Source organism: Camelus dromedarius, chromosome 3 (genome assembly GCF_036321535.1).
Source record: "Camelus dromedarius isolate mCamDro1 chromosome 3, mCamDro1.pat, whole genome shotgun sequence".
In the NCBI taxonomy this organism is placed as follows: Eukaryota; Metazoa; Chordata; class Mammalia; order Artiodactyla; family Camelidae; genus Camelus; species Camelus dromedarius.
The window spans coordinates 88,290,765-88,318,625 of NC_087438.1; the positions used below are offsets into that span (position 1 = coordinate 88,290,765).

General features: G+C 39.1%; 1 protein-coding gene across 2 annotated transcripts in view; it reads left to right on the forward strand.

Moving 5' to 3' along the window:
* Positions 1-24,862: 24,862 nt before the first annotated feature.
* Positions 24,863-27,861, forward strand: part of PRRC1 (proline rich coiled-coil 1) — a 33,123-nt gene continuing 30,124 nt past the window's right edge. The window contains exon 1 of one of the 2 annotated variants that reach the window (XM_031448938.2): positions 24,863-24,945. The gene's annotated coding sequence lies outside the window, so the exon portion shown is untranslated. Of the gene's footprint in view, positions 24,946-25,226; positions 25,364-27,861 lie in introns of those variants that run through there. The other variant, XM_010981017.3, reaches the window with a different exon arrangement.

Sequence of the window (27,861 nt, forward strand, 5' to 3'; positions counted from 1 at the left end):
TTTTTTTTAAGAGACCCCTTATTATTGGCAGTTTATAAATCCCTGGATTGGCTACTGACTTCCAACAGTCCATCCTTCTGTTTTAGTCACCTCATCCTTCCTAAGTCATGCTCTTGGGAGTATCTCCTTTCCAAGCATCCATAAAATCCTGAGAGAACTGTGCATCCATTTTGCTAACAGATTCTGAAAGTACAGTCCATATCCAGGCACACCTCCAACCAGGCTGTCACCTTTACAACTTTTATTCACAAATCATGTACCAACTACAGTGTCCCCAAATTCTAGGGAACACCTGTCTAGCTCTCTGACTGTTTTTTTTGAAATGTGCTCCTTGATTAAAATGAGAATAGCATTAGCACCACATCTGGAAGCAGAGGAGAAACACCAGGGCTCTCCACCTCTCTAAAGAAACATTTCCTCCTTGACCTCCTCAACAACATGTGAACAGCCCCCTAGTCTAGTCTCATGCACTCCTGAAGTGAGTGAAAATCTGAGGGTTGCATAACTCATCTCACATTTTCTTAGAATGCCTAGCTAAGATGCACGTTGACACCTCTGCAACTTCTCGAAAACACCAAGACAACAATAAAAAAGTCATAGTTAACATCCTTTTTCACATACACACACACCACCCAGTGCTCGTAATTTAAATTCTGTAAGAAACCAGAGCACAAGTCTCAAAGCATATCAGAGAACTAACATGATGCAGACTGTGGTCTTATCTCTCAGCCCAAGGAAGTTAGATATCAACTAATGTAAATATAAAATCTTCATAGACTGGAAATTTAAAAATACAATTCTAAAGGAGCCATGGGACAAGGAAGAACAATGAAGCTAGAAAATAATTAGAGCATAATTAAAAAGAAAATCCTTGTCCCCAAATGTGTACACCTAAAATGTAACTTAAAGGGAAACTTTAATGTATATAGGAGGAAAAAATTTCACCTTTACAAAGCAAGGATTTTAACCATTGCTAGATGTCCACAGAATGTTGCTTATAGATTTGATTTTATTACATAATTTGTCTAATGATAGTCACTCTTTGTGACCTTTTAGAAAAACAATTCTTACTTTAATTTTTGAGGATATCTAAAGTAACTTCTTTTAAAAAGATCATGGTGCATTCAGGGTCTGGAAGTCTTAGATGGCAATCAAGTGCTGCAGAGCTCAGAAAAAACGTTTTTTAAGTTTTGAGCTCCCTCTACCGACCCAAAGAAAAAATTCGCAGAAACAATAAGAAACTTCATTTAGGTAATAAATCCCATATAAAGCTGTTTAAAAATTCTCAGAACTATTCTTATTGCTGCCTCACTTTAAGTGGAGCTCCCATGCTGGTGAAGAATTGATGTGTACCCAGTGTTACTGCGGGAATAGCCTCTCCATCTCACCTGCATTACTGATGAACCATACATTATCTCGCCCCCTAGTGGAAGTTTACAAAAATGACACAAATATTTTTTCAAACTAAGAGGTTAGATTGTTAAATCCTGTAATTTATATAGCTCTGGTTGAGGCTCTCAGTATTATTTAGTCCAATCGATCATTTTATCCTTGAGGAAATGTAACAAACTTATTTATGACAAGAAGAGAATGTCAATGAGTATATGTTGATAAACTTTTTGTTTCTAAATGCTTCTAGGTTGCTTATTTGATTAACACATATTTAACTAATGAAGTCAATTGTTCTTTTTGTATGTATATATTTTTATTGAAGTATAGTCAGTTTACAATGTGTCAATTTCTGAGACACAGCACAGTGCTTCAGTCATATGGTGAACATACATATATTCATTTTCATACTTTTTCACCGTAAGTTATAAGATATTAAATATAGTTCCCTGTGCTATACAGTATGAATTCATTTATCTATTTTGTACATATTGGTTAGTATCCCTAAATCTTGAACTCCCGATTTATTCTTTCCCACCCTCTTCCCCCACTGGTAACCATAGCTGTTTTCTACGTCTGAGTCTGTTTCTGTTTTGTAAGTAAGTTCATTTGTCTATTTTCTTTTTAGATTCCAAAAATAAGTGATACCATATGGTATCTTTCTTTCTCTTTCTGGCTTACTTCACTTGGAATGACAATCTCCAAATCCATCCATGTTGCTGAAAATGGCATTATTCTTTTTTATGGCTGAGTAGTATTCCATTGTATAAATATACCACAAGTTCCTTATCCAGTCATCTGTTGATGGACATTTAGGATGTTTCCATGTCTTGGCTATTGTAATTAGTACTGCTGTGAACATTGGGGTGCATGTATCTTTTCAAAGTAGTTTCCTCTGGATACATGCCCAGGAGTGGGATTGCTGGGTCATGTGGTAAGTCTATTTTTAATTTTTTAAGGAATCTACATACTGTTTTCCATAGCTGCTGCACCAAACTACATTCCCACCAGCAGTGTAGGAGGGTTCCCTTTTATCCACACCCTCTCTAGCATTTATCATTTTGGGCTTTTGAAAAATGGCCATTCCGACTGGTGTGACGTGATACCTCATTGGAGTTTTGATTTACATTTCTCTGATAATTAGCGATATTGATCATTTTTTCATGTGCCTATTGACCAGTTGTATGTCTTCACTGGAGAATTAATTGTTTAGGTCTTCTGCCCATTTTCAGATTGGGTTGTTTGGGCTCTTTTGGTTGTAATTATTAAGTTGTATGAGCTGTTTATATATTCTGGAAATAAAGCCCTTATCAATCTCAGTTTTTGCAAATATTTTCTCCTATTCCATAGATTGTCTTTTTGTTTTGCTGGTGGTTTCCTTTACCATGCAAAAGGTTATAAGTTTAATTAGGTCCAATTTGTTTATTTTTGCTTTTATTTCTGTTGCCTGGTTAGACTGCCCTAGGAGAACATTGCAAAGGTTTATGTCAAGAGAATGTTTTCCCTATGTTTACTTCTGAGGGGTTTATCATGTCTTGTCTTATGTTTAAGTCTTTAAGCCATTTTGAGTTTATTTTTGTGTATGGTGTGAGGGAGTGTTCTAACTTCATTGATACACATGCAGATGTCCAGTTTTCTCAACACCATTTGCTGAAGAGACTGTCTTTACTCCATTGTATATGTTCTTGCCTTCTTTGTCAAAGATTAATTGACCAAATGTTTGTGGGTTTATCTCTGGGCCCTCTATCCTGTTCCATTGATCCATATGTCTGTTTTTGTACCAATACCATGCTGTTTTGATGACTGTAGCTCTGTAGCATTGTGTGAAGTCTGGGAGGGTTATTCCTCCAGCTTCATTCTTTTTCTTCAGTATTGCTTTGGCAATTATGGGTCGTTAGTGATTCCATATAAATTTTAGGATTATTTGTCCTAGTTCTGTGAAAAGTCTCCTGGGTAATTTGACAGATATCACTTTAAATATGTACATTGCTTTGAGCAGTATGGTCATTTTAACAATATTAGTTCTTCCAATCCAAGAACATGGGCTATCTTTCCATTTCTTTAAGTCATCTTTAATTTCCTTGGTCAGTGTTTTGTTATTCTCTGTGTATAAGCCTCACTTTCTTGGTCAGATTTATTCCTAAGAATTTAATTTTTTTGGATGCACTTTTAAAAGGGATTGTCTCTTTACTTTCCTTTTCTGATATTTCATTGTTAGTGTAAAGAAATGCAACTGATTTCTGTATGTTAATCTTGTATCCTGCTACCTTGCTGAATTCTTTTATTAGATCTAGTAGTTTTTGTGTAGAGCCTTTAGGGTTTTCTATATATAATATCATGTCATTCACATATAAGGCCAATTTAACCTCTTTTCTTCCAATTTGGATACTTTTTATTTCTTTTTCTTGTCTAATTGGTATGGCTAGGACTTCCAAAACATATTGAGTAGAAGTGGTGAGAGTAGGCATCCTTGTCTTGTTCCAGATTATAGCAGGAAAGCTTTCAACTTTTCACCATTGTGTATTATGGGTTTGTCATAAAAAGGTTTTATTATGTTGACATATGTTCTCTCTATACCCACTTTTAATGGTAAGAGTTTTCATCATAAATGGGAGTTGAATTTTATCAAATGCTTTTTCTGCATCTATTCAGATGATCATGTGATTTTTTTTCTCTCTTGTGGATGTGGTGTATCACATTGATTGATTTGCATGTGTTGAACCATCTTTGTGCCCCTAGAATGAATCCAACTTGGTATGGTATATAATCTTTTTTTATATGTTGTTGGATTCTGTTTGTTAATATTCTGTTGAGGATTTTTCTGTATTCATCTGTGTTCATCAGTGTTATTGGCCTGTAGTTTTCTTTTTGGGTAGTGTCTTTGTCTTTGGTATCAGGATGATGGTGGCTTCATAGAATGAGTTTGGGAGTATTCCCTTTTGTTCAGTCTTTTGGAAGAGTCTGAGAAGGACTGGTATGAGCTTTGCTTCGTATATTTGACAGAATTCCCCAGTGAAGCCGTCTGGTCCTGGACTTTAGTTTGCTAGGAGGTTTTTTTTATTGCTGATTCTATTTCACTTCTAGTGACTGGTCTGTTCAAATGATCTATTTCTTCTTGATTCAGTTTTGATGGACTGTATATTTCCAGAAACTTGTCCATTTCTTCTGAGTTGTCCAACTTATTGCCATACAGTTGTTCATAGTATTCTCTTATGATTTTTTGTATTTCTGTAGTGTTGGTTGTAATTTCTCCATTACCATTTCTTATTTATTTGTGTCCTCTCTCTTTTCTTAGTGAGCCTGGCCAGAGGTTTGTCAATTTTGCTTACTTTTTCAAAAAACCAGCTCTTCATTTGATTGATTTTTTTCAAATCTCCATTTAAAAAAAATTTCCTCCCTGATATTTATTATTTCTTTCCTTCTACTGACTTTAGGTTTTGTTTGTTCTTTTTCTAATTCTTTTAGGTGATAGGTTAGGTTGTTTATTTGAAATTTTTCTCTTTTTTTTTTAACATTTTTTATTGATTTATAATCATTTTACAATGTTGTGTCAAATTCCAGTGTTCAGCACAATTTTTCAGTTATTCATGGACATATACACACTCATTGTCACATTTTTTTCTCTGTGAGTTATCGTAACACTTTGTGTATATTTCCCTGTGCTATACAGTGTAGTCTATTCTACAATTTTGAAATCCCAGTCTATCCCTTCCCACCCTCCACCCCCCTGGTAACCACAAGTCTGTATTCTCTGTCTGTGAGTCTATTTCTGTCCTGTATTTACGCTTTGTTTTTGTTTGTTTGTTTGTTTTTGTTTTTTAGATTCCACATATGAGCGATCTCATATGGTATTTTTCTTTCTTTTTCTGGCTTACTTCACTTAGAATGACATTCTCCAGGAGCATCCATGTTGCTGCAAATGGCATTATGTTGTCGGTTTTTATGGCTGAGTAGTATTCCATTGTATAAATATACCACCTCTTCTTTATCCAGTCACCTGTTGAGGGACATTTAGGCTGTTTCCATGTTTTGGCTATTGTAAATAGTGCTGCTATGAACATTGGGGTGCAGGTGTCATCCTGAAGTAGGGTTCCTTCTGGATACAAGCCCAGGAGTGGGATTCCTGGGTCATATGGTAAGTCTATTCCTAGTCTTTTGAGGAATCTCCACACTGTTTTCCATAGTGGCTGCACCAAACTGCATTCCCACCAGCAGTGTAGGAGGGTTCCCCTTTCTCCACAGCCTCTCCAGCATTTGTCATTTGTAGATTTTTGAATGACGGCCATTCTGACTGGTGTGAGGTGATACCTCATTGTAGTTTTGATTTGCATTTCTCTGATAATTAGTGATATTGAGCATTTTTTCATGTGCTTTTTGATCATTTGTATGTCTTCCTTGGAGGATTGCTTGTTTAGGTCTTCTGCCCATTTTTGGATTGGGTTGTTTATTTTTTTCTTTTTTTCTTGTTTTTTTGAGGAAGGCCTATATCACAATGAAATTCTCTCTTAGGACGCTCTTGCTGCATCCCATAGATTTTGTGTGGTTGTGTTTTCATTATTGTTTGTCTCAAAGTACTTTTTAATTTATTCTTTGATTTCACCGTTGACCTGTTGGTTTTTTAGTAGCATGTTGTTTAGTCTCCATGCTGTCACTTTTTCACCTTTGTTTTTCTGTGGTTGATTTCTAGTTTCATGCCATTGTGTTCAGAAAAGATGCTTCAAGTAATTTCTGTTGTCTTAAATTTGTTGAGGCTACTTTTGTGCCTGAGTACGTGGTCTATCCTGGAGAATGTTTCATGGGCGCTTGAAAAGAATGTATATTCTGTTTTTTAGGGATGTAAGGATGTAAAAGTACCAACCAAGTCCATTGTTCTATTGTGTCATTTAGTTTCTCCATTGTCTTATTGATTTACTGTCTAGAAGACCTGTCCAATGATGTTAATGGAGTGTTAAAGTCTCCTACTGTTATTGTATTCCCACCAATTTATTCCTTTATGTCTGTTAGTGTTTGTTTTATATATGTAAGAGCTCCTATATTGGGTGCATATATGTTGGCGAGTGTTGTATCTTCATCTGGTCTTGAAGGGCTGTTTTATTTTTTTGTTTGTTTTTATTTAAAGTGGGAGCATTCTTGTGTAGATTGTGCATTTAATAGTTTTGATGTGAGGGCTGTGTTAGTATGGATGGTTGCCACATCTTTCTTCCTTGTGTGTTGGCTGTTACCCATTGATTGAGGATATGGTTGGTGTTGTGGTGATCAGAGCCTGTCCTGATTGTTGTAGTTGAGTGGGGGCCTCCTTTATTGTTCTGTGATTGTCACAGCCTTGACAGCAGCTTGGTCTGCTCCTCTCTTGCTGGAATAGAGGCTTCTAGACCTGTTTCTGAGCTGTGCTGCATGGTAGGCAGGGTTGGAGCATTTCAGCTGGGAAGATGAGTCACTGAGTGTACCTCTGCAGGAGATGTCCACTGGGAAGTGACCTCTGTGTTGTTTGTCACTTGTTATGTGGGCTTACAAAGTACTCTTTGTTGATGCTGTCTTTCTCCTCGCCTTAGCTATGGGAATGTCAGCCATCCACTCTGGTGTCCCCCAGGTTCTGGGCTCCCATACCCCTGGGGCAGATTGGCCAATATCAGGCCCTGGGACCTGCCCTAGCGAGCATGCAGTGCACACCTGAACCCATGGTGTGCTACAGGGTCAGCACAGACCCCAGCCCCACCTCTGCATGTGGTATAGTTTGCCAGCCTGTTGGAAAACCCATACTTGGCACCACAGCGTGCCAGAACTCTGCTCACTGCCTGCTCATCCTAGAGGTGCAGGTTCACAGAGGCACCGGTGGAGCAAATCCACCCTCTCTGCCTGAGGTTGTAAACAAATCTCAGTCCCACCTATGAAGTTGCAGAGCCCCCGGTATGGATTCAGCTTTCAGCCCTGCCTCAGTGCAGCAGTAATGACTATGACCAAGCCCCACATCTCTTTTTGAAAGAACACACCCACAGTGAAGCCAGGCAGAGATAAGGCTATGGTGCGGTTGTGTTGCGCCTGTCCCCTCCATGTACACCAGCAGTGGTGCTTTTCTGTGGGGGTCTCAGGCTGTTCTGTTCCACACCCCTCCCCCCCCAGCCAGAGCTCACACCACCCTGCAGTCCCCTGAGGCTGCCTCTGTGCAGTCGGCCCCAGCCTCTGCCCGGGCTCATCACCTGTCTCCAGCAGCAAGTCCCGGCTTGTCCCTGCCGGCTCGCGTCTAGGGTTGGGGATCGCAGGGACCCTCCATGTCAGTTTCCCTTAGTTTTGTCTGCCAAGTGGCTGCTGCTGTCTCCTCTGAGCCTTGCAAGCTCTACGTGGGTCCCTGCTGACCTCCCGGCTGGGGAAGGGGCGTCCCAGCCTGAGGGTGCCTTTCTTCCTCTGCTGCCCTCTGTCTGCAGGACTGGTCCCATACCAATTTTCTTTTCCTTTTTCCTTTTCCCCTCTTACCAGATTCTGTGAGAATGCTTTTGTATTTTGAAGCAAGAGACGCTCTTCCAGAGTTCAGTAGGTGTTCTGAGTGATTCAGTGGGGCTGTAGATGTAATTCTTGGTGTATCTGTGGGAGAGAGGAAGCTGTGAGTCTCTCTACCCAACCATCTTGGCACCTTCTCTCCAATTTTTCGTTTAAAGTTTTTTAAAGTGTGTGATTACTGTTAAACTGCCATGGTCTCATTCAGTTCAAACCAGCCAATATTTATTGAGCACACAGACCCTTGAGCTGCAGCAATAAATAAAGTCCCTGTTCTTGTGGAGCTTATAGTACAGTAGAGACAAAAATTTTTTAAAATTCCATGAAAACCAAGATGAGGAAGAAAAATGATATTTTATAGCGAGTAATCTTGTGGCCAGCAGGGCTTCCTTTTCAATAACTTGGTCTTGCAGAAGATTATGAGAGCCCACTCTGGGTTCACAGGGCTTGGTTGAAGCCTGGTACTAGCAATACATGTGCTTCAACCTGACAGACTGACTCTCTCTGCTGTGAAATGGGGATAGTGATAATTCCTACTTAAGGTTGTGACAGGAATATAATCAAGGTAAAATACTTGGATCAGCACCTACGAAATAGTAAATGTGCAGCAAATGTAAGTTGTAGTTATGATCATGTTGTGAAGTATAGTGCTCGTAAGATGGTGTTAGCTCACAAAAATCTTTACTAGTAGCTGGAATCAGGACAGGAAAATAAGAACAGCACAGACTCACAGCAACGGATAGCTTGTGCAAAAAAGAGGTGGTATAAAATATTTAAAGCATTGAAAGAAAAACTACCAATGTAGAATTCTGTACCCAGTGAAATTATCCTTCAAAATTGAAGGATAAATAAAAACTTTCTCAACGGAAATTGAAGGAATTTACTACCAGTAGGCTGCCTTTCAAAAAGTGACAGAAGAGGTTCTTCTGAAGGGAAATGGTATCAGTTAGAAACACTGATCTATACAAAGAGAGGAAGAGCATTAGAGAAGGTAAAATAAGATAGTTTTTTTCTTATTCTTAATTGCTCTAACAGATAACAGTTTGTTCAAAATAATAATAGCAACAACATATTCAGTGACTGTAGCTTATGGACAAGTGGATTGAGTAAGAGCAATGTTCGATGGGAGGGAAGGGCTGGAAATACTGTGTTGTAAGGAGCTTGTATTACTTGTGAAGTGATACAGTGTTATTTGAAAGTGGACTTGGATTAGTCGTAAATGTGTAGGGTGCTAACTCTAGGGTAACCAATACCCCCAAAAAGCATAATTTATATACTAAGAGAGGAGAGAAAATGGAATCATATAAAACGGTCAGTTAAAATCATAGAAGCCAGGAAAAGAGTGGCAGACAAAAAAAAAAGAAACAAAGAACAAATGTAATAAGTAGAAAACATTTCAAAATATGGTACCATTAGTCCAGCAATCTCAATAATCACTTTAACGTTGCTAGTCTAAATGTACCACTTAAAAGAGGCTATCAGAGTAAATAAAAAACAAGACTCGATTATATGTTGTCTGCAAGAAACCCACTGTAAATATAAAAACACATATAGGTTAAAAGTAAATGAACAGAGAAAGATATGCCATGCTAATACTCAGCAAAAGAAAGTGGGAGTAACTTTACTGATTTCTGAGGCAGCAGACTTCAGAGCAGGCAAAATTATCAAGGATAAAGAGGGACGTTATATAATGATAAAAGGGTCACTTCTCTAAGAAGACATAACAATCCTAACTGTGTATGCGTCTAACAACAAAGTCAAAATATATAAGGTAAAAACTGGAAGAAATTCAAGGAGAAATGAACAAATCCATTATTATAATTAATGACTTTACTAATTGGCAGATCCAGCAGGCAGAAAATCACTAAGGACCTAGTTGAACTGAACAGCACCTTCAACAACTGGGTCTAGTTGACATCTATAGACTACTCCAGCAACCACAGAATACACGATCTTCTCAAGGTTACATGGAACATTTATTAAGATAGACCACATTCTGGGCCGTAAAACACACGTCAGCAAACTTAAAAGAATAGAAATCATAAAGTATGCGCTCAGACCACAGTAAAATTAAACTAGAAATCAGTAACAGAAAGGAAGCTGGAAAATCCCCAAATGCTTGAGATTAAACTGTCCACTTCTCAGTAAGTAAGGGTCAAAGAAATTTTAAGAGATATTTTAAAATATTTTGAACTAAATGAAAATAATAAAAATTAGAACAAATAATTAAATTGAAAATGACACATTAATGGAGAAAAAATCAATAAAACCAAAATCTGGTGCTTTGAAAAGATGAATAAAATGACTAACTTTAAGCAAGCCAGCTGAGAATAGAAGAGAGAAGATACAGATTACCAATATCAGCTATGAAATAGGGGTCATTACCATAATTTCATGGACATTAAGAAGGATAATAAAAAATATTACAAGTAACTCTGTGCTCACAACCTTGATCAAATGGAACCATTTCTTGACAGACAATCTACTGCTTAAAAATCTAACTTATAAAATTTAAGAATAAGAAAAAAAAGAATGTGATTAAAAAATTGCCAAAATATCTGAACAGACACATCACCAAGGAAGATATACAGATAGAAAATAAGGGAATGAAAATATGTTCAACATCACATGTATTACGAAACTGCTAATAAAAAAAGTAGGTACCACTATAACCCTTTTAGAATGGCTAAAATCCACAACACTGACACCACCAAATGCTGACTAGGATGTGGAGAAACAGAAATGCTTATTTATTGCTGGTGGGAATGCAAAATTGCACAGCATATTTGGAAGACAGCATGGCAGTTTCTTGCAAAGCTAATAAATATGCTTTTACCATATAATCCAGCAGTCATGCTCTTTGGTATTTACCCAAATGAGTTGAGAACTTATGTCCATAGAAAAATGAATGTTTACAGCAGCATTATTCATTATCATAAAACTTGGAAGCGGCCAAGACATCCCTCAGTAGGTGAATGGATAAGGAAACTGTGGTACATCGTTACAGTGGACTATATTATTCAGTGGTTAAAAAAAAATGAACCATCAGGCTGTGAAAAGACATGGAGAAACCCAAAACATATATTGCTAAGTAAAAGAAACCAGTCTGAAAAGACTACATATGTATGATTCCAACTTTATAACTGAAAAAGGCAAAACTGTGGAGATAGAGAAAAGATCAGTGTTTGGCAGGGGTTGGGTACCCAGAAGGAGGGAGGGAGGCGTAGGGGGAGCACTGGGGAATTTGGGGGCAGTGGAATTATGCCATGAGTACTGGTTCATCAGCTGTAACAAAGGCACTACACCCATACAAGACTCAAATTTTCTATAAACATAACGCCATTCTAAATAATATAGTCTGTTAATTAAAGGAAAGAGAGAGAGAAGGAATTTTACAATCTGACAAGGATTTGAATCCTGCCACTTAAAATTTGTGTGGATTTGGCCCTTACATTCTAGAAATTCATTTTTCTCATCAGAAAATAAAGATAGTATTTACCTCCTAGAATTGTTTGGAATCTGTGAGCAAGCACCTGAAAACTCCAGAGAGAGCCTGGCACACAGTAGGCATTCAGCATTTATTAACTTTGAGTTTTTCTTTTCTTTGTGGACATTAGTTCTTGGTAATTACTAAATGCTGTGGGACAGAATGGGGGCAAGAAGTTGACAAGAGCAGTGCAGAATCGAAAGTACAGTTGAAGATGCAGGGAACGATCTAACAAGGAAAGCAACAACTTTCGTATTGGAAAGAAGCAAAGCTCATGCTTCCTCTTACTCTTAAAGTGCGGTACTGAGTTTTACAACAAGAAGCATCCTCTCTTTTCTCTAGACAGTAGCAGCTGAAAACCCATGTTCAGAACATGGTCTTTGTCTCACTGACCTCCTTCACAGGCTCCAGTTTCACAAACCCCATGGAGTATTTCATTTTGATGAATATTCTCAAAAGCAAAGTCCGTTTTAGTTTGCTTCTCCAAACTTAATTGAAAAGCGTTGCTTCCCATAATGCCTCCTTGCTCCTCTGTCCCCAGGTGTCTGAAACTGTGAGGTCCCAGAATTGCCCATTGAAAAAGGGCACTGGTTTCTGTATTTTCCCTGCTCTGATGCTCTGCTGCAGGACTTGTTTTCTGGCTTGGCCTAGACTCTGATTTTCTCTCAGATTGAGTGTGAGGGTTTGAGGTTGGAGATACAGACTGGAAGACTAGGAAAGGTCTTGGGAATCGTATTAAGACAGTAAATCAAGTAACGTAAGTGTGTGATTTAAAATGTAAAAATAAATACTACTAAAAATATATAATCAACTAAAATGAGATAGTAGCAGTAAGAAAAGGCCATGGGCATATACTGGTTTCATCTTCATTCACAGTAGGGAGTCCACAGATATTACACAGCGGGTCAGATATATATAGTGATAATTATACAGGTAATCACTAGAACAAAAACATGAACTCCAAATTATCAGACAACACACACGTACAAAACATTATAGACAATATAATGAAAGATGATAGAGAAAATCAAAATAACAGGCAACATGATAACGTCAGGTGAAAACTAAACGTGTCAGGTATATTGATTAAGTGCTCATTGAAAGAAAAAATCTCAAATTGAATCATAAAACAAAATTTAATTGTATTTTCAAAATCAGACACACCTAAGATAAAATGACTCATAAAAATTGAAAATCAAAGGATGAGCAAAGTCCTATCAGATACATCTGAAGAAAATGATAAAGGGTACAGTCCACTTTGATGATCTCATCGTTGTAAATACCTGTTAATCACACAACCTTGTATCAACATAATTAAAGGAAAAAATTACAGGAAACACAAGAGGAGATAGAGACAATTTAGTTATAGGAGATCCTAAATCCAGTATCTCAGTTCATGACAGAGCAAGTAACTAAGAAGTAAGTTCTTCAGTGGAATACATAAGAAATGTAAGTAACAAGTAGTTAAAATTGTTTTGCATGGCATTAAGTTCCATGACTTCACATTCTTTTTACATACCCATAGAACATTAGCCTTAACTGTACCCTTTTAGGACACAAATAAAACCTTAGTCAATTTAAGAAAAGTAGATGACAGAAATAAATAAGAAGTGTAAATATTGTAAAGAATTGGTAAACAAAAGCAAATGAATTCACTGGCTATTGGAAACAAGCCAATTCAGGAAAGTGACTGGTAACAAAATTAATATAATGAGTAAGTAGCCTTCCTATATACAAGCAATAATCAATTAGAAAATGTAATAGAAGAAAAAACTATTGACAATGACAAGAAAAAGGTAAAATACCTAAGAAACGTATGAAAAAATATAAAAGTTCTGTATTTTTTAAAAAAAAATTCAGTGCTATCAGGGCACATAAAAAGAGTTTGGGATAAGAAGACACAGCATTATAAAGATGTCAGCTTTCTTTAATGCAATCTATACATTTGATAAGATCTCAATAAAAATGTCATCTGAGTTTTACTGTAATATACAAAAACTGATCATAAAGATCTAATAAATTTGATTCTAGAAAGATGTAAAATTTCCATATGGCAAAGAGACACACACACAGTCAAAACCAGAATTACAAAGGTGGCAAAGTGCTTGCAGTATGTATTGCATATAAAGGTCTAATTTCTTTATTGTATGAAGACCTCCTGTAAACTAATTTTTAAAAATCGATAATATAACGTAAGCTAGAGAGCATATCAGATGAAATACAAATTACTTTTGCACAGAATGCTTAATCTCACTCTTCATAAAGTAAATGCAAAGGGACATCTTTTATACCTGTCAATCAGCAAAGATTCAGATATTTGGTAACAAATTGTAGCTGGAGAAGAAGTAGGGCTGCAGGCCTGGGAGGTCATTGGTGAGAGTATAAACTGATACATCCTCAGTGGAGAGCCATTTGGCAACATCTATCAAAACTCCACAGACACATTCCATTTGATCAGGTAACACTGTTTTGGGGGAATTTATTCTACAGATATGCTTGAATGTGTGTAAAATGACATGTACCTGAGTAGAACCAATGTAGCATTGCTGATATGAACAGAAGATTGAAATGAACTAAATGTTTAGGAATTGGTACCAGTTAAAGAAATTATTGACAGTCTAATCCAATGAATGGAAGCATATGGGACTCTTTAAAAATGAAGTAGTGGCAACAGAGTGATGTGGAAATAGCTCCAAGATATGTGTGTGTGTGTGTGTGTGTGCAAGCATGTGTGTGTGCATGCAGTATTTACACATACACACTACTCACTAAGGTATAATATATCTGGTGCATCTCCAGTTGTGTAAAAAACTCAAGAAAAAAAGTATGTATTACACGTGCTTGTGAGATACAGAGCAGCGGTCGTCTCTACGGAGAGGAATATGAGGTTGGAGTACAGGCTGATGAGAGACAAGTGGCACTACACACTTTTCTGTAACTTTGTGTTTTGTACTGTCTGTACAGTACCAACAGAATAAATGTATGGAATCAAATCAAACTTTAAAAAAGTGTTTAAAGTCCACAAATGGTAAATGCTGGAGGGGGTGTGGAGAAATAGGAACCCTCCTACACTGCTGGTGGGAATATAATTTGGTGCAGCCACTATGGAGGACAGTATGGAGATTCCTTTAAAAACTAAAAATAGACTTATCATATGATCCAGCAGTCCCACTCCTGCGCGTATATCCAGAGGGAACTTGAATTCAAAATGATACAAACACCCCAGTGTTCATAGCAGCACTATTTACAATAGCCAAGACATGGAAACAACCTAAATGTCCATTGACAAATGACTGGATAAAGAAGTTGTGGTATATTTATATAGTGGAATACTACTCAGCCATAAAAGAGAATAAAATAATGCCATTTGCAGCAACATAGATAGACCTGGAGATTGTCATTCTACATGAAGTAAAACAGAAAGAGAAAGAAAAATACCATATGATATCACTTATATGTGGAGTCTTAAAAAAAGACACAGGTGAACTTACTTACAAAACAGAAACAGACTCACAGACATAGAAAACAAACATGGTTACCAGGGGGAAAGAGGGTGGGAAGAGATAAATTAGGAGTTCAAGATTTGCAGATACTAACTACTATATATAAAACAGATTAACAAGGAGTTTCTACTGTATAGCACAGGAACTGTATTCTGTATCTTGTAGTAACCTATAATGAAAAAGAATATGAAAAGGGGTATGTGTATGTACATATATGACTGAAACATGCTGTACACCAGAAATTGACACATTGTAAACTGACTATACTTCAACTAAATAAAATGTTTTTAAGTTTTTATCTGAAATAAAAATTTGAATGTATACTTGCTAAGCAAGGAAGAGCTCTGCTTGTAGGACCCAGTCTCTGAAAAGAGCAAGCTGCTGATTTTTTGGGGAACTGTGTTTGATCCAGTCATTAGAAACACAATTTGACAGCTCTCCCTCCTCCACCAGCCACATTCATTGGGACCGTAGACCTGTTAAAGCTTTCTGTTGCTTTGTAGACCACAATAAAGCCCTGTGGAGAAGCATAATGGAAGCAGGTGGGCCCTTCAGAACCTAGCGAAGGTTTCTAAGTGAGAGAAGGTGGAGTCAGGGCTAAGGTGATAGCAGCACAGCAGGGTGGGTGTGGTCAAATGCTAAGAATTTGCTGAAGGGTGAGAGAAAGACAGGGAGGAGTCAGGATATCTCTAAGATGATGGTGGTGTTTTTTTTTCCCATTTATTTTTAAATTTTGTTTCTTTTGGGGGGTAAACAAAGCTTATTCTAGGAAGAGCAACTCGTTGGGAGAGAAAACCATTTTGAAATTTACATATATGTACTGGTCATTGTTTCTAAGAACAGGTTAGAGCTTTAGCTTTTTAAACTTACATGGTTATCAAAGGAATAAAGCAAAGCACAAAATAAGAATCAGCAGAATGCAGTAATCCAATCATGCTTACACATATTTCAAGAAATCAGTCATCTCAGGTATAAATAACTAGTTCATTTGTGTCCTTGTTTTCAGATTCCACATATAAGTGATATCATATGGCAGTTTTCTTTCTCTTTCTGGCCTACTTGACTTAGAATAATAATCTCCAGGTCATCCATGTTGCTGCACATGGCATTATTTTATTCTTTTTAATGGCTAAGTCATATTCCACTGTATGTGTGTATATGTATATATATGTGTGTGTGTGTGTGTGTGTGTGTGTGTGTGTATGTATATGTGTGTGTATATATATATACCACATATTCTTTATCCAGTCATCTGTTGATGGACATTTGGGTTGTTTCCATGTCTTAGCTATTGTAAATAGTGCTGCTATGAACATTGGGGTGCATGTGTCTTTTTGAATTATATTTTTCTCCTGGTTTATGCCCAGGATAGGGATTGCTGGATCATATGGAAAGTCTGTTTTTAGTTTTTTTAAGGAACTTCCATACTGTCCTCCATAGTGGCTGCACCAATTTACATTCCCACCAACAGTGTAGGAGGGTTCCTTTTTCTCTAAATTCTCTCCAACATTTAGTGTTCGTAGAGTTTTTAATCATGGCCATTCTGGGTGGTGTGAGGTGGTACCTCATTATAGTTTTGATTTGCATTTCTCTAATAATTAGTGATGTTGAGCATCTTTTCATGTGCTTGTTGGACATCTGTCTGTCTTTTTTGGAGAGATGTCTATTTAGGTCTTCTGCCCATTTTTTGATTGGGTTGCTTTTTTTTTTTTAATGTCAAGGTGTATAAGCTGTTTGTATATTTTGGAAGTTAGTCCCTTGTCGGTTGCATCATTTGCAACTATTTTCTCCCATTCTGTAGGCTGTCTTTTCATTTTGTTGATGGTATCCTTAGCTGTGCAAAACCTTTTAAGTTTAATTAGATCCCATTTGTTTATTTTTGTTTTTATTTCCATTATTCCAGGAACTGGTTCAAAAAATACATTGCTATGATTTATATCCAAGAGTGTTCTGCCTATGTTTTCCTCTAGAAGTTTTATAGTATCTGATCTTAAATTTAAGTCTTTAATCCTTTTTGAGTTTATTTTTAGATATGGTGTTAGAGACTGTTCTAATTTCAGTCTTTTACAGGTAGCTATCTATTTTTCCCAGCACCACTTATTGAAGAGACTGCCTTTTCTCCATTGTATATTCTTGCCTCCTTTGTTGTAGATTGACTATAAGTGTGCAGGTTTATTTTTGGTCTTTCTGTCCTGTTCCACTGATCTGTGTGTCTGTTTTTGTGCCAGTACCATACTGTTTACCGTAGCTTTGTAGTGTAGTCTGAAGTCAGGAAGCATAATTCTTATTCTTCAAGATTGTTTTGTCTATTCAGGGTCTTTTGTGTTTTGATACAAATTTTAACAGTTCTTGTTTCAGCTCTGTGAAAAATGTCATTGGTAATTTGATAGGGGTTGCACTGAATATGTGGATTGCCTTGGATAGTATGGCCATTTTAACAATATTGATTTTTGCAATCCAAGAACACAGTATATATTTCCGTTTGTTTATGTCATCTTGAGTTTCTTTCAGCAGGGTTAAATAGTTTTCAGAATAGAGGTCTTTTGCCTCCTTAAGTAGGTTTATTATTCTAGATATCTTATTCTTTTTCGTTTGATAGTAAATGCTATTGTTTCCTTAATTTCTTTTTTCTGCTATTTCATTGTTAGTGTATAGAAATGCAGCTGATTCCTGTATATTAATTTTGTATCCTGCAACTTTACCAGATTCACTGATGAGCTCTAGTAGTTTTCTGGGGGCATCTTTAGGGTTTCCTAAGTATAGATAGTATCATGTCGTCTGCAAAGAGTGACAGTTTTACTCTTCGTTTCCAATTTGGATTCCTTTTATTTCTTTTTCTTCAAGTGCTATGGTTAGGACTTCCAAAACTATGTTGAATAAAAGTGCCAAGAGTGAGCATCCTTGTCTTGTTCCTGATCTTAGAGGAAATGCTTTCAACTTTTCCTCACTTAGTATGATGTTAGCTGTGGATTTGTCCTATATGGCCTTTATTCTGTTGAGGTATTTATGCCCACTTTCTGGAGAGTTTTTATCATATATGGATGTTGAATTTTATAAAAAAACTTTTTCTGCATCTATTGAGATGATCATATGGTTTTTATTCTTCAATTTGTTAACGCGGTGTATCACCTTGACTAATGTGCGGATACTGAAAAATCCCTACATCCCTGGGGTAAATCCCACCTGATCATGTGTCTGGTCCTTTGAATGCATTGTTGGAGGCCAATTGCTAGTATTTTGTTGAAGATTTTTGCATCTATATTAATAAGTTACATTGATCTGTAATTTTCTTTTTTGTGATATCTTTGTCTTGTGTTGGTATCAGGGTGATAATGGCCTCATAGAATGGGTGTAGAGGTTTTCCTTCCTCTGCAACTTTTTGGAATAGTTTCAGGATAGGTGTAACTCTTCTCCAAATGTTTGGTAGATGGTGTTGTTTTTAAATGAACTTTTTTTTCAGAATAGTTATAGATTCACAGAAAAATTGAGAGGGTAGTGTAGAGAGCTCCTTTATATCCCAGACCCAGTTTCCTGTATTACTAACATGTTACATTGGTATGGTCCATTTGTTACAATAAATGAATGAACTTTGCTATATTATTGACTGAAATCCATGCTTTCATTCAGATTTCCTTAGTTTTAAACTGATGTCCTTTTTAGTTCCAGCATCTCATCTAGGATACTAGTGAGAGACTGAATATAAAAATTGTCAGTGGCCAGACCACATATAAAAATAGAACTCTCACCGCAACCTGTAGCAACCTGCCCAGAAGCCAAATAGTAAGCCCTGCGGCTATCAGCCCCAAATGGCCAGGACTTGACTAACGACTGACAGCTTCCATTTTAGGACAAACCAGCGGAAGCCAAATATGCCCTCCTAACCAGTCACATAGGATGCTGGGCTTCTAATTAGCTCACTTAGAACTTGTTCATACCAAGCCTCTAATCGGTGCATACCTGAAGCTTTCCCTTTTTTCCACTCCACTGCCTGCCTTTGAGTCCCTGCCAAACAAAACTGGTGGTGGCTGGCTCCTTGCAAGCTCTGAATAAATAGCCTTTTCTTGTTCTCATTTGGGTGGCCGTTGTTTGTTTCCACAGAACTTTAAGTTCAGTTGTCATTGTGTCAGACTCCTCTTGGCTGTGTTAGTTTCTCAGACTTCCCTTACTTTTGGTGACCCTGACAGTTTTGAGGCATCCTGGTCGGATATGTTGTAGAACCTGTCTCCATTCTCATGATTAAATCCGGATTAGTCACATGCTGTGAAGGGCAGGTTCTGTCAATGTGACTTAGCACCTTCGATGTTGACGTTGATCCAAGGTGTTTTTGTTTTTGTTTTTGTTTAACCAGAGCAGATGGAGAAGCAGAGTTGCCATTCACTGAGCAGGAAGAGTCCAGGTGGAGTAGGGTTTTTTTTGAAACATCAAGAGTTTTAGTTAGCCTCCTGATTAGACCCCAAAGTAAAGCTATTGAATAGTTCAGAGTTTAGGAGAGATGTCACAGTTGGCCATATAAAGGGGGGAAATCACTAGAATATAGATGTTGTTTAAGGCCAAGGACTAGATCACTGGAAATTTGGGAAAAGAGATGCAAGGATCATTTCAACAGGAAGTTTCACTGCAAATGAGAATAGTGTTAGTTTTTACTTTCCCTGTTAAAAATTTTTCTTTCATTTTACATTATTACCGACTTTAAGTGAAATCTTCTAATAGCTCACCATTAAGTGTGATATTTGCTGTGCTATTTTGCTAAAGCCCTTTATCAGGTTAAAGATGCCTTCTCATTCTGGCTAACCAAGAGTTATCAGGCAAAAGAATTGAACTTTAGTGAATGCTCTTTCCTTTATCTATTGATATTATCATATTCATTTTCTTTTAATATTTATTAAATCATCAGTACATTCTTCTGAAATGGAGCCCCTTGTATATTCTTGGGGAGAAAAACCTACTTAATCACAGTGTATATGTATCATCAGCATTATGACTATCATCATCATCATCATCATCATCATCATCATCATCATACTCTCCTCCTCAATTCCATTTTCTAACATTTCATTTAGGACTGTCGTCTATGTTGATAAGTAGAACGTTGTCTTTCTTGTCTTGTTAGGAAGTCAACCATAATTAACATCTGCTGCGGAAATCACTTAGCTATCCTTCCCTTGTCAGGGGAGGAAACTAAAGCTCAGAGAATTGCATTGTTAATTTGTGGTAGTATTAGATTTCTAGTCTAGTATATTTTTCACCTTACTCTGATGACCTGCTCAGTGGCAGTTCTAGGAAACAGCAAGTGAGATGACACCACATGGCTGTTTACATGCAGTTGGGTTGATGTGTGGTTATATGAACTGTTCTCATTCATCTCCTAGGCTGTCTTACCAAAATTTCACTTGTAAGCCTTAGAGAAAATGCTGAACTGCCAACGAGAATGAATGCAAGTTCTGGGCTTTAAACACTGTTTGAAAATGAAGGTGTTTGTAAGAATAATTGTGTTATATTTCCTTTTCTAAGCTATGATGTAAAACCTAGAGGGGAAAAGTGGAGTGTTCTGTAAATTCAAAGGCTTGAGAAACACTACTACAGGTTTAAATATTTACGATTTATTATCCATTGAGAACCATTGGTTGAAATTATGCAAACTTCATAAAAACACAAAAGTCTGGGAAAGAATTGGTATCCTTTTAGTATGTTATTGCATATTATCAGCATCTTTCTGGCCAGAGAACTCATTTTAGTTGCATTGTTTCTTATTGAAAGTAAAATCTATACTTTTCCAAAGGAAGCATATTTGTTCTGCATCCTACACAATTTTTTCTTTTGTAAAATCATACTTAAGGGAGAGAAAGGAGATGATAATAAGTACTTTTTGTAATGTGCATACTACACATGAATTCTTATAGAAAATTTAAATCAATTCCCAGAAAGTTCATAGAGTATTCTTTACTCTATGTAAATATTTGAATATATTGAGATTTTAAATACAAAGTTTTTACCGTCAAGGTTGGTAACCAACCATCAAAGCCAACCAATAAACATGTAGTGCACAAAGGTTTATGATGGAAGAAAACTTTAGACTGGCCTCATTGAAAAATGAGGAGTACTTACTAGCAGCCTATGGAAAGGGGAAAGGTGTTTCAGGGAGAGGGAATGACAGGAGCGAAGCACATGGTTTCAGGAGGGAGCAGATCTTTGAGGCTGGTGCCTGGTGAGTATGGAGGAAAATGCAGGAAGGGGAGGAGAGTCTAGCAAGTAAGGGTGAGTTGAGTTTTTAAGATTTTCCTATGCAGGCAATGAGGAGTCAGAGAGTGTTTTTATAAGTACATGTTTTAGAAAGACAAGTTCTTCTTTGAAGCAAACTGGAATGGACTCTGGTATTGATAGTTATATGTGTGCAGGGCAGGTAGTTACTGACATTTTAACACTGCTTATATGTGCAAAGAGAGTAACTTCTTAACACATCTGTAAATAGGATGGGCACAAGATTCATTGCCCAGACTGGAGCACTTTTGAGAATAAAAGATGAGAGCTTTTAATAATTACGCTTGGGAATACAGCCCTAAATTGGGAGTGTCCCAACTGGGCAAATTGAGAGGTTGAGTCGCTCTGTTTCCAACTAAACTAAATTTTCTTTAGTTGAAAAGAAACCAAATAAAACCTCAATTTGGAAATCCTAAGTCAATCTCACCTAAGTAAAAATCTTTTTGGTTTAAAACAGTCATTGTCAGGTGAATATTTAGACAATTTAAAAGTCAAAGAGTAAGAGTTAACACTTAGAGAATATTATGAGTTGGGCACTGTTCTAAGCGCTTAATGCAAATTAATGATTCAATTCTCAAGTAAAACACTGTGAGGTAGGTATTAACGTAAGTTCTCATTTAAAGGTGGAAAAAATCAAGACACAGTGAATTTAAGTGACATGCCCAAGGCTAGCTGTTAACCAGCAGGTGCGAGAGCCAGGATTCAAATCCAGGGCATCTGTTACCAATATCTATGTTGTAATTTGCACTTGACTGCCTCTCAGACTCTTGGTCATGGCTTGCTTGCCTCCCTAAATTTGAATTTCACATAAGCAATGAAGAACCGTTCAGTACAAGAACCCCTGCCATGTTTGGGTCAACCCTCTTCCTCCTTCCTAGTTGCCAAAGGAACTTCCATATCTTCTTTGATGACTTGGGTGTGGGCATGAGCCCCTGACCTCTGTCTTGGCCAGTACCCTTAATACATCTGCTGAAGTGTCCTTCGTGGCTCTGTAACTCGTGGACTGTTCTCTCAGCAGAGCCCATGGGCTCTCAGACCCGATTCAGCTCTGCTTGTAGTCCTGGTTATGCTGTAGATGCTCAGAGACTCAGCCTTGTCTCCAGGCAGAGAACCTGGAAATACACACATCAGTATTCACATGAATAGTATAAACTTTATGGACAGTTTAAAGAATATTCAAGAATAGATCTATCAATTGTGAATTGAGCTAGAAAAAAGCCTCAACTCAAGTGGGAAGTAGTTTTGTTTGCCTGTGTTTTTGAGCAATAAAAGAAAATTCCACTCTAGCACTGTAGCTCTCATTATAGCTCAGAAATAAACTCTGTGATGTATTAGAAACTTCCTATAAGAAAAAACTTGATGAGTTCTGCTAGCAGCAACTAAAAAAGCTAAGTAGTTTTTTTGCTCTGTCATGAAGCTCTAATTTTCCATTGATTTGCCCTGTTGTCTTACATCTAAGAACACATCATCTTACCCTACCACCCTAAAAGCAGACAAGAAGTTTAGGGTACAGCTGAAGAATTCTGGGTTCCAATTCCAGGTCTTTACATAATTCTCAGAGCCTAAGTTTCCTTATTTCTAATATGAAAATAATAATACCTGCCACACAAAGTTCTTTTGACATTTAAATGAGGAGTAGTGTGTAAAGCGTAAGATATTATAAATGGAATTCAAGGTTAACTTCAAAACTTATTTTATAACCCTGCTTATTTGGTTGACTCCTGTCTCTTATGACCCATGTAGTGGGTACAATAGGGCCCTTTACAGAAAGATATGGCCACCTGGGACTCGTGAATAGGACCTTATTTAGAAATAGGGTTTGGACCCTTAAGGATCTTGAGATGAGATCACTGTGGGTTTAGGGTGGACCCTAAGTGCAATGACAAGTATGTTTATAAGTGAAAGGCAGAGGAGATTTGAGACACAGAGACACAGGAGAGAAGGCCCTGTGAATGAAAAGGCCTAGATGGGAGTTATGCTGGCACAAGCCAAAGAACATCTGACTCCCTCGAAGCTGGAAGAGGCAAGGAAAGACTCTCCTAGAGCCTTCAGGGAGGCCCTGCTGACCGTGAGTTCGGACTTCTAGTCTCTATAACTGTGAGAGAGTAAATTCCTCTGTTTTTTTAGCCACCCAGTTGTGGTAACTTGTTTTGGCAGACTTAGGAGACAAATACAGGTACATCCAATCCATCAGTAAATCATGACAGCTCAGCCTTCAAATTATGTCCAGACCATGTCCCCCCCCCCCCCCATTAATTACTCTAAACCAGTGTCATCTCATGATGGTCACTCTGCTTTAGTCTTTGCACCCCTGGAGTCCACACGGCAATCAGAATATGTTTTAAAACTGAAGTCAAATCTTGTCAGTCCTCTGCTCAAAATCTCCCACCTGCTTCTCATATCTCTCAGAATATAACCCAAAGGCCTGAAGATGCCTACAAGGCTGGATATGGTCTGGCTTTGCAATCTCTCTGACCTCATTTCTTATCACTCTCTCAGTCCCAATTTCCTTGTTGTTCTGCAAGGAACAGGTGCCAGGCATCCTCCCTCAGGGCCTCTGCATGTTCTTCCTTCTGTCCAGATAACCACAGACCTGCTTCCTTACAGACTCTTCTCAGATCCCACCTCCTCAGAGAGGCCTTGCACACCTGTCCTACCCAAAGTGGCCTACCCCAGTGACTGCTCATATCACATCACCCTTTGGATTTTCCTCAAAGTGCCCATTGCAGATAGTACTTATTTTCTTTATTTTCTCATTCATAGCCTCTCTCTCTGAGAATGAAAGCTCCCTTAGTGTCAGGATCTGGTCTGTCTTGTTCATTGCTACATTTCCAGTACATTGCAGCCACTAGTAAATAATGTTTGTTGAACGAATGAAGAAACCCACAGATCTTGTAGCTATTAAGGGTGTCGACCAAAGAGGATAGAGATGGTAACTGTCAGCACCACCCTAAACAGCACCTTCTGGAGAGTAATCTAGACAGCCACCTACACACATTCTCCGTGGACAGGATAAGAGTCACCTCTGAAGGGAACAGCCCATTGCAAGTACAGATCACCTTGTCTGAAGTTAGGGCAAGGTAAATAGTACTGACTTTTCAGCGAGGTGTTTTTAAATGCTTTCAGCTGTCAAGTCTGAGAGATATATTAATGTTAAATCTACAAGTGAGTTCCTGAAGGAATTTTGGAACAATAAAAACAAGAGTTTTTCATGCATTTAACACTCAGCAGATTAAAGTGTACGTTCATGTCTTATTTTATGTGACTCTATTACCCGATTGATGAGAGATGGCAAATATTATTCCCACCTTACAGATGGAAATATGGACACTTAGGGGATAAGTGACTTGTACAAAGTCACATAACTGCGTAAGTGGCATTAGGGCAGTCCCAGACCCAAACCAGGACTTCTGACGGCAAATTGCTTGTTTTACTCCATTGCACTCTACTCGCTGATTTATCTGGTGTACATTATTGAGCACCGACTTTGAGGAACTGTTTAAAGTGCAGCACATAAGGTTAAGAAACTTGATCATTTTTGTCTTTGGTTTTCCATTTAAAAAAAAAGTGTAAAAGATGAACTTCGGGGGAAACATCAGTCTGATAGCTGCTACATTTTCGCACCCTGCTATCTCTCTCTCTCCAGATGCAAGAGCTGCTACCTGGCGATCTTCGAAAATACAAAGGCTGTCTCCTGTTTCCAGAACGAGATCCTGCCTGGAGGTCCGGACTGGCCCAGACGACCCTGGCTGGCTCATCACCCTCCCCGTGGGAGGTCCCAGCACAGCGTTAAGTGAGCTACCCCTGGTAACAAAGGTACCATTCTCGCGTACGGAGGTTGTGGAGAGGAAAGGAGGGCACTCCTGCTGCAGAATGCTTGTAGAGTGGGGCAGCGCCCTGCCCTAGTGGGCGGGAGGATCTTTGGACCAAGGTCCTCCAGCGGGTTTAACTTGTGGCCTCGGTGCGGGGGTTCCCGGCGAGAGAGACGGGGCGGGGCGCAGGGCAGGGGGCGGGGCCTGGCGGGGCGGCGTGCTGCGTGGGGCGGGGCGGGGCAGCGCGCGCAGACGTGGCAGCTGCAGGGACACGCGCCTCCGGTGGCCATCTTGGGGGCGGGGCTGCGCGCGGGCGAGCTCTTGTGGGCATCTTCCTCGTCTTCTCGGAGCCTTAGTCTTACACCCCAGCTTCCCGAGCCTCCACTCTTCACTGTCACGCAGACACTCTTTTGGGCCCGCAGGTGAGCGACAGCCCGGCAGCAGGACGGGTGCGTGCGGGCTGCGGGATGGGACGCGGGCACCACAGCCGGCGTCTAGGGGCGCAGCGGCTGCGAGGTGGGCGGGCCGGCCGGCGCCGGGGAGGCCAGAGTCGTTCGAGAGCCCCGCGGGGTTCTGTTCGGGCGCGGGCCCTGGGAGCCTGCCGGATGCGGCCGGGTTACCGGTGCGCTTCGTGGGGCAAGCTGTCCCGCCGTGGGTGCGGCCCGGGGGTCTTGTGCGCTTTGCTCCTGTCGCCGGTCCGACGCCGGTGTCCCAGGCCATTTGGCTCCACCTTCCTGAGAGGTGATAGACTGCCTGCAGGCGCCCATTGACCTTAGCCTGGCCCAGCCTGGCCGGGAGACGTGGCAGAGCCTGGGGGGGAGGCCGCTGTCTCCAGGAACGGCATTTCAGCCGCTCCTGCCTAGGAGACTCGTAGGTCAACAAATCGGGACCGGCGGAGGGAAGTAGCCTCTATTCCAGTAGGTTCCCCCGTCCGCGCCTATCGCTGCTCCAGAGGGCTTTTGCACTCTGTTGTCTCTGTTCGTTCCTGGGACCTACTTAAGGCAAATTTGCGGCACAGCCCTTCTCAGTTTGGCAGAATTTGTCCAATCCAAGAGAGTTTTTGTCATTCAAAGCAGTTATTTTGATACACACAGCATGTACATTTCTGCGAACATGACACATTTTGGCATTCCAGTCTTTCTTCCCTGTGCAACCACTGATCAGTGAACACTCTGGGAGTTATTTTGGGGTCAGAACTAGGAATGTAGGGACAAAACTCGGACCCTGCTGCAGCAGTGTTCATTGTGCGGTAGGAGAGACTATCTTTTGAACCAGTAGTATGTCAACAATAGTAGCTGCTTTTAATAAGCTTTTATGTTTATCAAAGGTTCATTGTTCCATTTCTTGTATCCTTAAAAATAGGCATCCACTTTTTAACAGTAAAGGAAAGACACAAGCAAATTGGAAGAGCAGGGTCTGTCCAATGACCGAGGACTCAATTTTCCAAGCCATTTCTGTCACTTTTTCTTTAAAGTGGATACATTAATATTTTTGTGCGGAGACTTCAGCACTAGAACCTTTTACTAACTCTGAAACTTCACTGTTATTTTAACGTAGCTTTTTTTTAAAAGTAAAAGGTATTATGTTTATGTATCCAAAATTAACCCAATGTTGTTACTAATCCTATTCTCAAAAATTAATGCTTTTAAAGACTGAAAGAAATCCACCAATTACTCCATTTTATGGGTTGTATTCACTGTACAAGTTGTTTTGCAAATGTATTCATTAACATTTATCTTTAAATTTGACTTCCCCTTTGAGGGAAGTGTGACCACTGTGAGGATTTGGTAGCATCTGTAGGAGGAAGATGAATAACCAGTGAATGGGGAGGTGAAAGAGGTAGCCTTGTCAGGGTTTGATAAAGTCCTCAGAAGGCCATTTCTGGCCCAGGCTGTGTACCTTTTTGTGTAGGTATTGAATGAAAGGATTTTGCCTCCTTGGGTCTCTATTTTCTACTTACTGCCGTATCTTTCTTCTACATTTACAGTGAAACTTTTTCAAAGTGTTGTGCATGTTTGCCTCACCTCCCACCTCAATCCAGTTGAAGCCGGCTTCTGTCCCCATTCATTCCATGGAAGCGGCTCTGAGTTTCTGCAGTTTGGAAGTCTATTGAATTTTTCATGCACCGTCCAGTTTGGCTTCTCTGCAGCATTTGATACTGTTGCCTCTTCCTACCTTGAAACACTCCTCTGTGGCTTGTGGACACCACAGTGTCCTGGTTTTCTTCCTGTCTTTCTGCTGTCTCATTCTTTTCTGCAAGCTTTTTCTCCCTGGCTGTTCTTCAAGGCTTGGTTGGGTCATCATCTTTTTTCACTTGGTTTTCTTTTCTTAGATAATCCCCTTTTCAGCACATGACATTAGAGACTATCAGTAAACTGATGAAGCCCACATTTCTGTGGTTTCTGAACTGCTGACCAAGTCAGTGTCTGTACTTCCATGTTTCAAGGATCTTGAACTTAGCGTGTCCAGTACTAAATACTGCATAATCCCTCCTCCCCCAGACATCAGACACACACCTTGATCTTCTCCGGTGTTCCCTGTCTTCCTGAGTGGCACCACCATCTGTCCAGTTGTGCAAGTCATGCCTCTCCCCATCCTGGACCCCATATTCAGTCTATCACTGAATCTTACCACCTAAACATTTCTTGAGTCTGTCCACTCTTCTCCATCTCCACAGTCATCACTTAAGGCTGAAATTTTTCAGCCTTGGCATTATTGGTATTTGGGGCCAGATAATTCTTGTGGGGGCTTTCTTATTCATTGTAGGATTTTTAGCAGTATCACCAGACTTTACCTACTACGTGCCAGTGAAACCCCCTAGTTCTGACAACCAAAAATGTCTCCAGACATTGCTAAATGACCTTTGGATGGGGGCAGAATCACCCTCCTCCACCCCCCATTTGAGAGTCATTAGACTAGG